Source organism: Manis javanica, chromosome 3, assembly GCF_040802235.1.
Source record: "Manis javanica isolate MJ-LG chromosome 3, MJ_LKY, whole genome shotgun sequence".
In the NCBI taxonomy this organism is placed as follows: domain Eukaryota; kingdom Metazoa; phylum Chordata; class Mammalia; order Pholidota; family Manidae; genus Manis; species Manis javanica.
In genome coordinates this window covers 93,077,440-93,089,313 of record NC_133158.1, presented here as the reverse complement: position 1 = coordinate 93,089,313, position 11,874 = coordinate 93,077,440, and the positions used below count along the sequence as shown (strand labels likewise).

The 11,874-nt window shown below is 35.5% G+C and overlaps 1 non-coding gene across 1 annotated transcript; it reads left to right on the top strand.

Annotated features, from left to right (window-relative positions):
• Positions 1-1,622: 1,622 nt before the first annotated feature.
• Positions 1,623-1,756, top strand: LOC118969248 (U11 spliceosomal RNA). The gene has a single exon (XR_005057193.2). It is a non-coding gene; the product is annotated as a U11 spliceosomal RNA (small nuclear RNA).
• Positions 1,757-11,874: the final 10,118 nt, after the last annotated feature.

Sequence of the window (11,874 nt, the reverse complement as noted above, 5' to 3'; positions counted from 1 at the left end):
TCAGTGTAATGAGAATTCCATTTCTAGCTGAAGGAAGCAGTAGGTCTTTGTTCCTGTGGAAACAACAAATGGAAAAAAATGGAGTAAAAATTTGTACTTTAATATGGACTATTTAAGAGTGGTTGGTAAATAGAAGACATTCTTCAAGAACTGAATGCAGGGAAGAATGAGAATTCTTCAATATACAGAGAGAAGGTGATGGAAACTTTCATACCAAAGATAAGCACCTGATTTGGGCACCAGTGTGGACTAAGAAATAAGATGAATTAATTAACACTGCTGTCAGCTGCAATAGATTGGGAAGTGGAAAAGCTCCAAATGAAATTATAATTCTTAAAGCCAATGTTTCTTCCACCTCCAGAAATCTAGAAAGCAGAGAAAATGCATACCACACCATGTATCATGTGGTGCTTAGATTCCAGGGTCTACTTAAGTTAAATAAAGCGTTAATCAAAACTACGTAAAATTATGGTCCTTTTCTACTGCCAACTCGAATACAGACAACACAAAAATAATCAGAACCACTGTGGGAGCAACACAAGAGACTGGGCATTGGGTATTGATGAATGAACTCAATCTGATTAAAAGTGTGCTCAGCTCCAGATGAAATCAATCCTTGGAAGAATCTGAAAAATCAGTCTCTTAGCTTAACTGCCGCATAGAAGAAATGGTTTACCCTTTTGGGATTGAGGGTTGTCTTGCCAATGGGTTTCAGTACCAGGCAAGTTCACTATGGATTCAGTGTGACCAAAGAAATGACAGTAGAATGTTCTTGGGGTGAAAGGGTTATACCCAACTTCATTTCCACGGTGGTAGGTCAATCACTAAAATCCCATCCACTCAGAGCGAGTCTGCATGCAGCAAGCCAGTCTCAGCCTCTGGGCCTTTCAGATGGCACAGTCATTCTATGGGCCTCTTTTCCCACACAGCCATCCTCTGGGTCTGTCTACCTGCACAACTGTCCTCGGTGCTGCCACCACTCCAGCCTCTGCTCTGCTCTCCTGCAGCCTTGCAGCTATGCCACCATGTCACCCAGAGCCCTTGGCGGAGCTCTTTATATAGAGTCAATAATGACATATTGCCCCACCTGTGCAGTGAACTAGCCAACCAGGGCCAGGTGAGAATCCTGACCACAGGAATTTTCATTTTATCCACAAGGGTAGTAGTAAAATGTTTAACTTCAGGAGTTACTGCTCTTTTTTTTTCTTTTTTTATCACAATATCCAGAACACAATAATAATAAAAAAAGATAAGTATGGAAAGATTCAAAAAATTGTACTTATAATTTAAAAAATTCTAATAGTAGACATATAAATGAAGATTTATTGGTCATAAGAAAGAATTTAATATAATCTTTATACATTTGTTTAAGAAAAGACATGATATAATGAGTTAAGAGGTGGAAAAAGAGAAATGGAACTTCCAAAGAGAATAAAAATTATATTATAGAACAAAAAAAAAAGAGAAAGAAAGAAACATCAAATATTTTGGGTTGGCACTTCAGAAGGATCATTGAATGTGCAGTGTTCAAAAAGAAACTCAAATTTTTAAATGATTAGTAATCTAATTTTCAAGCTTAAGGAGAAAGAAAAAGATGAACAAGTTAAAATCAAATAGATGTTAAAAAGGGCTTCTGTCGTGAGTGGCACACGTGGGGCAGCTCGTATGCTCTTCGTGCGGAATCGACATCAAGAGATTTCGGAAGCATAATTTTTTGGTACTTGGGCAGCTAGTGATCGTTGGTCCTGGCGCCCCTAAAAAAAAAAAAAAAAAAAAAAAAATCAAATAGATGTTGTCTCACCAAATGTCTCACCTGAGGGTTTCAGCCCCAGACAGGCTCATTATGGATTTGGTGAGCCTGAAAAATGACAATTGAACATGTTTGGTGTAAAAGGGATTATACCCAGCTTCATTCTCACAGAGGTAGGCTGAGCACTGGAATCTCATCTGCACGCAGCAGCCTGCAGGTCTCTATCCTCCTCCTCTCTGCTCCACCCAGAGCACTGGAACTAAAATAGCCAGGTTCTGAAATTTTGCTCATTGTTCTTGGAATTTCACTTCTTTCTTTTTTTTATGGTATACATCTTTAACTGTTAGATCACACTTTTACTACATGCTATATAGATCATAACATTGCCTATGGCGTGTTTCTAATATAGTTTTCATATCTAGATTCCAAAAAGGTGTTTTCTTTTACTACATTAATAATACAAACAGATGAATGTATGAGAAATATCCATGCAAGGGAATTTCCACATTTTGTAAAGTATGAGCAACCTTTTTACTGAATGAATTGAACTCAGTGAGCTACAAGGAAAAGAAACAAAAATCTATTCATTCAGTTGTTCTTTGAATCACAATCTGCAGAGCTGTTTGCTTTTCTCTATATATGAAATTTCTGACAAGCCCAGCTTTTCCTGGATATATTTAGATATATATATTTTTAATTCTAGTCAAATTCACTCACAATAACAATTTCAATTAAGTGATAAAATAGCCAGCTAATTTAAACCTTCTTTCCTCCTTTCATGATAAAAGTCAGGACTAGGAAAGTGGTTAGGCTGAGTCTTTCTTTCTCCCATACCTTGCTCTCCTACTTCTTATCTTCTTTATACTAGAATGTCTGGGATGCTCTAGCACTGGACTAGGGCAAAAAAAGAAGGGGTAAGAGATGTCTGGCATGTACGGAGTTGGTATTACTTCTCTCTGAGTGTGGCATATTGCCCAGTGCTGATTCTTTACTTCCTGTTTTGTGAACAGGGTTAGTGGATACTAACAAATGGTGGAACAGTACCTCAGGGTTGGCAATAATGGAAGCTGTTACCTCCCTTAACCCTGAACAGGAAAATAAATGTTTAGCAGAGACAGACAAAGAATCATTGCTGTAGGAAATAGAGCTATTAATAGGGGCTATGATCATCGAAGAGGAATTTAACCACTACCAGAACAGTGGTTAGTAAGAATAGTGAGAGGGAACCAGGAGGATAAACACCCTAAACTCACTTGACTGCTATATTCTGATCTCCCACCAGCAACTCTAATTAACTGAATCCAGAAGCCAGAAGATAAAGAAGGCAGCCAGTGGATTCTGTAATGTAGCCTGTCAGGGCACATAGGAAGGTGGAGAATAATGAGAAGGTGATCTGAAGGGGTAAATTACAAATATCCAACATATCTCCTCGGGACATGAATCTGGCCCCAGATGATACAACAGGCCAAAAGAAAATCCCACAGAAGCAACCAGTATTAGAACCATTAAGAGAGTTCAGAATGCTTTTGGGACATATAAGCAACTTGGAATCAATCAGATTTACCTTATCAGTAACAGCCAATTATAAAATATAGTAGAAAATAAGGCATCACTTTCATTACCAACAAAATGATTACATGTTTGGGAATCAATTCAGTCAAAATATGCCTAAGAACTTTTTGGAAAAAATTTATAGGTTCTATTAAAAGGCACAAAAGAAGATTTAAATACATGGAAAAATATTTTATATATGTATATGGAAGCACTTAAATTTCTTTCCAAATCTTCAAATTCAATGACATTCTAATTCAAGGTGAAATACATTTTTAAAACTCAACAAACTAATTCTAATATTGAATATAATGTTCACATGTAGATAGGTTTGTTTGGTGAAGAACATAGATGTGTGACTCATCTACACAGCTAGAATATGTAGTTTAAAAGCTTAGCAAAGAACACAGCTATAATACCAATGATGAACAGGTAAATAAGTAGAGATAAAAGAGAATGTGTATAATATATGATTGCTTGATATACATTAAGATGGCACCACAATCAGAAGAATTAATATTTCTAAAATGTCCATACTACCCAAAGCCATCTACATATTCAGTGTAATCCTTGTCAAAATTTCAATAAATCTTTTACAAAAAATAAGAAAAAAGAATCCTACAACTCATATGGAACCACAACAGACCCCAAATAGCTAAAACAATCTTTCTTTTTTTGAAAAACAAAACTCATGATTTCAAACTATATTACAAAGCTATAGTAAGCAAAACACTATGGCACTGGCATAAAAACAGACAAATAGACCAAAAGAATAAAATAGAGAGCCAAAAATAAACCCACATATATACGGTCAACTAATACTTAATAAGGGAGCCAAGAATATTTAATGAAGAAATGACCATTTTTTCAATAAATTATGTTGGAAAAAGTGGATATACACATGGAAAAGAATGAAATTGGACCCCTATCTTATACCACTCACAAAAATTTAACTGGAAATGGTCTAAAGACTTAAATGTAAGACCTGAAACTCTAAAACTCCTATAAAAAATATAAAGAAAAGTTACTGGACATTTGTTTTGGCCATGATTATTTGCATAGTGACACCAAAAACACAAGTAACAGAAGCAAAAATCAATAATTGAGATTATATCAACTAAAAGGCTTCTATACAAAAAAAACCCCACAATAAACAGAATGAAGAGGCAATCTATAAAATAAGAGAAAATATTTGCAAACCTAGTATCATATAAGGAACCCAAAATGTATAAGGAACTCATATAACTTAATAGCAAGAAAAACAAACAATTCTATTTAAAAATGGGCAAAGGACCTGAATAGACATTTTACAAAAAACACATATGAATGGCAAGTACACAAAAATATGCTCAGCATCCCTAATCATCAGGGAAATGCAAATAAAATCCATAATAATGTATCACCTCATATGTACTGGAATGGCTATTATAAAAAAACAAGAAATAACAAGTGTTAGAGAGGATTTGGAGAAAAGGGAACCATTGTGCACTACTAGTAGAAATAAAAATTGATACAGCCACTAAGGAAAATAGTATGGAGTTTCTTTAAGAAATTAAAAATAGAACTTCCATGTGATGCAGCAATCTCATTTCTGGGTATGAATCCACAGGAAGTGAAATCACCATCTCAAAGAGATATGTGTATTCCCATATTCACTGCAACATTATTCACAATAGATAAGATATGGAGACAACCTAAGTATCTACCAATAGATGAATGAATAAAGAAAATGTGGCATTTATATATATACACAATTGAATATTATTTGGTCATAAAAAGAAGGATATCCTACCATTTGCAGCAACATGGATGGAACTTGGCATTATGCAAAGTGAACTCAGTCAGACAGGGAAAGACACATACTGTATGGTTTCACTTACATGTGGGACCTATAAAACAAAACAAAGCAAAAATCCAAACTTGCAGAAACAAAACACAGAACAGTGGTTGCTATGGACTGGGAGTTGGTCAAAGGGCATAAACTTTCAGTTATAAAATAAATAAACTCTGAGGATCTAGGGTACAGTAAGGTGACTATAGTTAAAAATGCAGTATTGTATATTTGAAAGTTTCTAAGAGACTAAATCTTAAGTGTTCTCACACACAAAATTAATTCTGAGAGGTGATGGATATGCTCACTAAGCTTATCGTGGTAATCATTTTGTAACATTTGTATGTCAAATCATCATATTGTAGACCTTATACTTACTCAGTATTATATGCAAATTACATCTCAATGAATCTGGGGTGGGGAGTGGCACCACAGAATCCTGGGAAAGGACAGATGTTTTTCATGATATGTGAGGGAGGATTGTTTCACTATATGGAGAAAATTAAATTTGGGTCCCTATTTTATACAATAGATAAGTGTGTCCTCCAGATTAAAGACCCAATTATAGAAAGGCAAATATAAAGCTAACTTATCTATTGAAGAAGATATTTGTGATTTAGTATATAGAAATAAATATTTAAAATATCCAAAAAAAACCCATAAACTGGAAACGATTCACTTGATTATATCAAAATAAAGGACCATTTAACAGAGAGTGGGCAGAAGGGAAGAACATATTTGTATCACCTAAAACTAACAAATGATTTAAAAAAAAAAAGAACATACAAATAATTGCAAATCTCCAAGAAAAAGACAGAAAGCTTGATAGAAAGTGAACCAAAGATTTGAAAAGGCAATTTACAGAGAGAAGGATCCCAACATCTGACAAGCATAAGTAGAGTGGTTCAAACTTACTATTAATCAAATAATTGTAAATTATAACAATGAAATATAATTTCACATTCATCAGAATGTTGAAAATCAGAACATGGGATCATTCCAATTATTGGAAGGATGTGAGTAGACAGGAACTTTCACACCCTGCTGGCAGTGTATACTGCAACAGTCATTATGTAAAGCTATCTGGCAATATTTAGCAAAATTGTGTGTGTGATTCTGATGACACAGAAATTTCAGTCTTTGTAAGTATATAGTCCAGAAAATACTTGCACAAATCAGTGTAATGATATTTATAAAAACTCATCTTAGCATTTTTTATGGTAGAAAAGTTGGGCATCCTAGTTGTCTATCAAGAGGGAATTGGTCAGTGACACATGGATGTGGACCATAAGGCAGAAGAGCCACATGTATCTATGTACAGTGACACAGACACCTGAAAAACAGTGTGTACAAGACAGGATCTGGATCAGGGTCACAGCACACATGCATATACATGCATATGTACACACAAATACACAAAAATAGTCATTTGCTCCATCTTTTGAATAACTTGAAAATATAGTTTCAGACCAGATATGCATGTTGAACAACAAATATCTATGGAAGGCCTTAACTGTGTGTGTGTGTACATATATGTATGTGTATGAAACACATGTTTTTAAAAGGCATACTTAACATTATCCTCTGTTTTAGTTCAGGCTGCTTTAACAAGGTCTTCGAGAATGGAGGGTTGAAAACAACAAATTTATTTCTCACAGTTGTGCAGGTGGAAGTCCTAGATCAGGGTGCTTGCATGGTTAGATTCTGGTGAGAGCCCCCTTTCAAATTACTAACTGCCAACTTCTCTTGGTATTTTCACATGGTGGAAAGAGAATGAAGAAGCTCTATGGGGTCTTTTTAGTGAGGGCTCCACCCTGATGATCTAATAACCTCCCAAAGGCCTTACCTTCTAATACTATCACATTCAGAGCTAGGATTTTAAGATATGAATTTGTGGGGGTGGAGGAAGGGGACATCTATTCCATTGCATTATCATAATATATGAGGATTTTGAACATTTTTATCTATCCCCATGATCAATTTTTAAATGGTGGTATTTAAATTTTCTGATATTCAACATATTTAGAAAAGGAAGCTTGGAATATTTCCTTGAGTACAACTGTAGTAATTCTATGGTTCTGATATTTACTTTGTGAAGACTGTTTCATAGCCCAGTGGTGACAGTATCATTATCATTCACATGAGTACAATTCTTTTCTGTGCCTTCTGTGAATTTGCAGATTAAAACTAGAGTCAAAAGAGTGTTCTGAGAACACATGAGGGAGAATAAAATGAATTTTGCCCTTAAACTTTTTGATGGGGAAAAAAAGGGAATTTAATCAGCCTTTTTGCATTTATATTGTTGACTACCAACAGGATTTTGACTGTCATGGGTAAATGTAAGGAACACTACTTATATTATTTCACAATTTGTCTGGAAATTAACAGCAGACATTATTGCACATAAAAATGCAAACTCAGAAGAAAACAGTTCTGTTCTTTTCAGTCTTCTTTCCTCATAAGGATGCTTTCTTTTCCTTCACCTTTTATATCTGTAGGATGATGAGATAAAACTGTGCATTGCTTAGAATATAGATTGGTGCTGGGATGTTCTGTGAGTGTAAGTATGCTGACAGTGTGATTCTTATCCCTGAATACCAAGGGTCTGCATAGCCACGTGGAAAGATTAATTACAGCTCACATCAATTTTGGCCTCTAGATGTCATGTAAAGAACATAACATCAGACAGGAAGCTGCAGAATTTTGATTATGGCCATCTGAAAAACTGAGAGTGAGAGTGAGAGAGGAAAGGGGACTCACATTCCTTTACAAGGTATGCGCTGCTTTTACTAGGTGGGTGAAGGTAGATAGGCTGAAAATCATGTCTTGGGAGTGTTGTTAGGAATTGTTTGCTCACTTCAATTAGTCACATCTTACTATCGAAAGAGGGGAGATGAGGACATTTTAGAGGTATGCTGCCCATGGCCAGTCTCTAAGATTAAAAGTGTCAATGCATCATTAAGACAGAGCAGCAGTTACTAGTCTACTTCATATCTAATAGAAAACACAGAAAGGAATAAGAACTGAGATTTCTGGGCATTTTAATAATCCTCTTATTGCTGTAGAAAATGGGTAATAAATAGAAAATAGAGTAAGTAGGAGAGGGGCAGATTTGAATGAGTCCTAATTAAATTATATATGTTTAATCACAGTATTTGAGTGTGAGACCAAACAAATGATATGGGCTTCATTTTTGTGCAAGTTGCTTCACAGCAGGAAAATGAAATGTGTTTCAGTCTGTTTCACAAAACCGAAAAAAGAGAACTAGATGAATCACAGAAAAAATTCCATCACAAAAATTGTATAACATGGATTAGAGGAGACCATATCTGTTCGTCCCTATGTTTCTTACAATCTTCAGTTAATTCATCACAGTGCAGCTCCCTGGATATTTAAGAACAATAGGAAATGTCCACAAGCCCTCCTCTTATTTCCATCTGCAGCCCTGGAGTGCAGTGGGCTGCAAAAACCAAGCCATTTAAATGCCTCCCGAGGAGCATAGATGTGCTGCGAGGAGGCAAGCTTGCTGTAAGATGAGCAAGGAAACACAAAGCAGACACAGTGAGGATAGGGAAATCATGCAGAAGAACCAAAAGGAAGGAAGAGAAGCAGAATACAAGAAAATGAGAGTCTGCTTAAACCGATGTATGGTAATAAGCCCAGATACTGGAAAAACTTCACAGTCGAAACTGAAACAGCACATCTGATTTCAGAAGCAGAACGGTGGAATAATGAATAGTGTGGAAACTTTGGTCCTTAAAACTAGGTTCAGATTCATCCCCAGGAAAACTCTAGTGACTGAAAAAGTACTGGATTCCCCCTGAGTAGCTAAAGTTGAATTTCTTCTCTTTCCCTGGAGCTACCAAAACAGAGGAATAAGCTCAGAGTAATGCTAGACTTGGTCTCACAATTATAGGCCTTGTTTGTACATCTAAATTAAGCAACTTTTTGGTCAAAGAAAGTTTCACTGAGTGCGCAACAAAAATTATCATTTATAAAATTAAATTATACTTTTAGTCTAAAAGAAAAACAGCATTTTCACATTAATTGCTAACATTTCTTAAGCCACAGGCCGATCATTCTTAATTATCTCTTTCACAGCTGATTATTTTGAAGGTTTCCTACAGCAGAAACAATCTTTAAGTAGATTACTAGGCTTATATCAAGGAGTTATCAGCAGCTGAAAACTATGTGTCTGCCGCATCAAAAGCAAATGCAGAGAAGTTTCTCTTTGAAAATGGCACATGTCAACCAGATGACCAAAATTTCTCATTACATAACATGAATATGAAAACATGGACACTTTAGAAAATACTCTTCATAGCAAACACTACAATTCTTGGTCAATCTATTTCTAGAATTGGTAGGCATTTGGACCAACCAAGCGTTTGTAGGAATTGACTTAGCTTGTACATTTAGTGTGTGCCCCTGTGAGCTGCCCATACGAAACCACCTAGAGTCTTGCCAGATTTGAAGAAGGGGGGCTCTGCCTACCGTCCTCGCTGCCACTGGAGCAGCAACTCAAGTCCTACACAGATTCTTAATGAAGCAGGAAATTGGACATACAACTCTCTCTGTCTCACCACCAATATTTGCATTAGACTCTTGGGTCCCTTCTTGTTCTGCCCTTTGTTTCTTAATTGCCATTCACCTCAAGAAGCACAGAATTCCTTTGCAAAATCTCACACCAGGTATCCTCTCCCAACCATGAAGAACCACTGACAAAAAAAGAATACTAAATAGGAGGAAGAAAGAGAGAGAGAGAGAGAACAAAGAGGCCAGGGGGTTGAATATGAGAGGGGAGTACTTTCTAAAAGAAAGCATGTAGAAAGTCAAGAGATACATGGAAGTCCTTGATGCTCAAAGGACAGAGGGACAGAGGAGGGAAGTGTTTGAAAACTCAGTAACAAGAAAGGCCTAGGATCAATAAATCAAAATAGACTCTCTTTTCCCATCGTGTTCCATTACAATCTGGCTTTGGGATGAATAAGTCATTTTCTGTTCTCTCTAGTTAATTTTCTGTTCAGTGGAGTATGTAAGTACACATCTTAACTCTTATAAATAATAGTGCATGTGCTGGATACAGGGAGAGAAGTGGCTTAAAGGAAGGAAAGTGAGATATACCCTTTCTCAAAAAAAACACAGTAATTCTGTTTTTCCAAGTATAAGTCATAAGCTAAATCCTACAGAGAAATTTTGTAATGTCTAATGATAACTATAGATACCCTTAAATCAGTGCTTATTCAATAATTTTTCTCATGGCACACAATGAATCATGAAAAATAAATTATATATCACTCTTAAAATTATAAAATAATACAGCTTTCTTCTTCTTAATTTTTTAAAGCTAAGAACTGCAGTCTCAGTATTTTTTACCATAGCACTATGACATGTTGCTCAATAAATATAAAATAAATATAATCACTGATTTTTTTCTTAACTAAGACATGAGAGGAAAAGAGGCTTTTGTAGTATTAAGACTATTAGAAACAGAACCTTTTTTTTTTCCTTAACAGAAGATGCCAGTAAAGCTTACACAATATTGAATTCCTATGTCAAATGAGTTAAAGAAATCACTGCAAAGCAGGTCTAGAAAGGACTCCAATGACAAGTTCTCTGCCTTAACAGTTTATAAATTCCAAAGATTAATAAATCAGTGCTCTACTTTCTTCTTTCTTTTCTCCCAGGGCAGGATTATAACAATAATTTCTACCTAACAGATATTAGTATTGTGAGTTTATCATCATACATGATTATGTACACACTTACTCAATGCTTTTTCTGTTTAACCAGACCCACGAAGGCTTCTTCATAGCACATCTCTGTTCATCTTTGTAAAGAATATTTTGTAGAGCTCTGAGTACCTCAGTTTCTTGTCTCAAAACAATAATGATCATGTCATCATTTCTACTGCTTAATCCAAATTAAAGCTACTGCAACCTCTTCTATGTCTATTTCAACCTGTTCCATGTCTTTCTATTAACCACTTCCCCCAATCCCCAACACACACACCTACAAGCACACACACACACACACACACACACACACACAGTGTTATTAACTACCATCTAGGAAAATTTTCATAAACCTAGAAAGTAATAGTAAGCTCCTCCCATGGTCATCTCATTTCTAGAATAGATTCAGTGACTTTAGTTTTCCTGTTAAAATTCTTTTCCCAGACAAATAAATACCATTATTTCCAAGGCCTCTATAAATACTGTATGTCGGTTTTCATTTGCTATGTCTTTCAGGGCACATTTATTAAGAATAAAAAAGACCCACTCCTAGACAAATATCATTAATAAAGTAAAATTTCCTATATGAAAATTGCTATTTTCTGTGGATTTCTGTTCAATACAGAGCAATTCTAGCTTCTCTAATATAAAAACTCCCACATACTAGTAGTCTAACATATTAGCAGTTTATTTCTCTCTCATGTAACAGTCCAATATTGTTGTTCTTTGTGGAATATGGATTTTCATATGGTGATTCAGTGACCCCAATACATTCTATTTGGTGCCTTCATCCTCCCCTAAGACAACAGTGATCCAGGACCCCTGAAAATCCCAAAGACCCTGCAGTGGATCCATGAGGGTAAAACCAGTTTTATAATAATACTAAATGTTATTTGTATTCTTTATTCTTATCCCACAAGTGAACATTTAGTTGCATTTTCCAGAACTATGTGATGGGTAACATAGTAGCCACTTGAATGAAGAATCAAGATACACATTAAAGATAT